At 25.0% G+C, this 2,614-nt stretch overlaps 1 long non-coding RNA gene across 1 annotated transcript; it reads right to left on the reverse strand.

Annotated features, from left to right (window-relative positions):
• Positions 1 to 299: 299 nt before the first annotated feature.
• On the reverse strand, positions 300 to 698 carry LOC114076937. The gene is made up of 2 exons (XR_003578018.1): positions 583 to 698; positions 300 to 487 (listed from the first exon to the last, which is right to left on the reverse strand). It is a non-coding gene; the product is annotated as an uncharacterized LOC114076937 (long non-coding RNA).
• Between the last annotated feature and the right edge of the window lie 1,916 nt (positions 699 to 2,614).

Consider the following 2,614-nt stretch of genomic DNA (forward strand, 5'->3'; position numbering starts at 1 on the left):
AATTATTATAGTTTCTCATTCAATCAATCAATTAATATATATATATATATATATATATATNATATATATATATATATATATATATAATTTTATTTTTTGATCGAATGAGAAACTATATATGTATATATGCATTGAAAAGACGCATAATTCAAATCAAAATCTTAAGTTGATTAATTTAAGTTCCTGATAAAACTTATGTTCAAGAAAAATGTTTTCAAAGTAAAAACAGTAGGACAACCAAAAATACAACTAAAACAATATTAATAGTAAAGATAAGGAAAAGAGTAACAAAGATCATCTTTCAATCAAAGGCGGTCAGAAAATTTTTTCAACCATTAATCAAATACATAATTTCTTTTAATACGCAGATTTAACGCATGCATTAGCTTCACTCGACCTTTGCAGTCAAACATGCAATCTTCCTGTGTAAACTCATCTGTGCATTTCTTAAAGCAAAATTCCCTACCTCCATCATTTGTTGATGCACCTATCATGCATTGAAAAAAAATTGATTTACAATGTTTTAGAAGGTAGATAAATTAACATGAAAAAGTAAACATATATGTATGTTATGTGATTTACCAAGAGGATTTGATGCAATTGAAAATGGAACAATTAAGAGAAGGAAAACAATCAAAAACTTGAAAAATTCCATTTGAGGCTTCTATTCTTCTTGATTGATCTATATATACTGAAGAGTATACTGACTTGGTATCAAGATAGAAAATAAAGTTGTTGTTTATATAGGGATGATTCTTTTGTACAGATAAAATGGCATTTAATATTTTGGGAGGGGGAAATTTATGATTCATTGATTTGCAATTAATGAACGGCTTAATATTAATTATTTAGTCTCTATTATCAAATTTATTTTTCTTCAATCTTAATCATGTATTTGTTTTTCTTATTATGTAATTATGTAATGAGTTTGAATATTTAAAATCTATGACGGGTTCAAATATCATTAAAATATCTATTTAAGAATTTCTTCAAAATGATAGCTTATGACAGAGCTAGAAATTTTATTAAGGGTGTCCAAAAATAATAGTGTGTGAAATTCAAATAGTTTTCAGGCTATTTTAAGTAATTTCTGTCGATTTTTATAGTATCTGAAAGGTTATTTCATATAATTATATACATAGTTAGTGTATTGTATAAATATTTGAAAAACTATATCAAAAGGTTTATACATTGTTAATATGAGTATTTTAAATTTCGTTTAGTACAACTTATAGTCATAATTTTTAGTTATTTAAATTGATTAGTTATTTATTTCGTAAAGATTAAGAAGCTCATGAATTGATCTTTATTAATTCGCCTTATTTAGTATTTTAGCTAAATTACCAACTAACTCTTTCGGTTAAATGTTAATATGATTTGGCTACGATTGAAATTCATACTGAAATTTAGTGTTTCTCCAATTGAATTGCAAGACCAAGTTTTGGGCCAGCTTCTATGCAATTTTTTTGTAGCCATATCCCATGATCAGTTAGCCCCTTGTTAATAGGAAAACTACATAAATCTCACTAGTTTAAGTCCTAATCACTTAGGTTCTCTATAGTTTTAAATATTACCTTCTCTACTATTTTTTATATTTAGGATACATAGGTTTGAAGGGAAAAGGGTCTGATATACCCCTCAACTTTGTAATTTAGAGCTAATATACCCCTAGTTATAAAAGTGACTTATATATACCCCTACTTGTAAACAAATGGCTCACATATACCCTTTTCCTCTAACGGAAATGAAAAAAAAAATTAATTTAAATTTTTATTTTTTTTTTCTAAAAAATATAATCCCATATGAATAAATTGAATCCTCATCAAACATATTTTTTTTGATTTTTTTTTGTTTCAATGACTAATTTATAATTATTATTTTGATAATCAAATTTATTCATGTTTCACTAATATTCTTGTAAAACTTATTGTAGATGACCAAATTTTTTCTTCGAATACGAAATTAAATTACAATACACACAAAAAAAATAGTTTAAATTTTTTTTCTTTAAACTAAGGAATGAAAGAAAAAAAACAAAATAAGAATAAGAAACTCAAATAATTATAATAAAAGAAGTCAAAAAATAATTTATGTATGAAAAAAATTAAAATATACCTGAACTTTGATAGAAGAATCATATATACCCCTAAATAATTTTTTTTAAAAAAATTAGAAGCAACAAATATAAACTTAAAACTAAGTTTTTAACTTCCGTTAAATGAAGGGTATATGTGAGCCATTTTGTAACGACAAGGGTATATGTGAGCCATTTGTATAGCGGTAAGGGCATATACGTACCACTTTTATAATGAGGGATATATCAGCTCCAAATGACAAAGTTAAGGGGTATATCAGACCCTTTTCCCTTGAATAAATGAGATACATGTATCTGTCAATTTTTTAAACTGAGATACATATTTTATTTGTTTAAATTAATTGGTTGTAAGTTGTAACTGAAATGGAAGCTAACCTACAATTATTACAAAATGTTTATGAAAAGAAACAAATAAAGAAAAAAATTGTCGGAAGTTTATTATTCATTAACAATCCCTTTAACACGATTCATACCATTTTTCGAATTATGAGTCATTAAAATGAAATGGAGAGATAAAAA

The sequence above is a fragment of the Solanum pennellii genome, chromosome 1, assembly GCF_001406875.1.
Source record: "Solanum pennellii chromosome 1, SPENNV200".
Lineage (NCBI taxonomy): Eukaryota > Viridiplantae > Streptophyta > Magnoliopsida > Solanales > Solanaceae > Solanum > Solanum pennellii.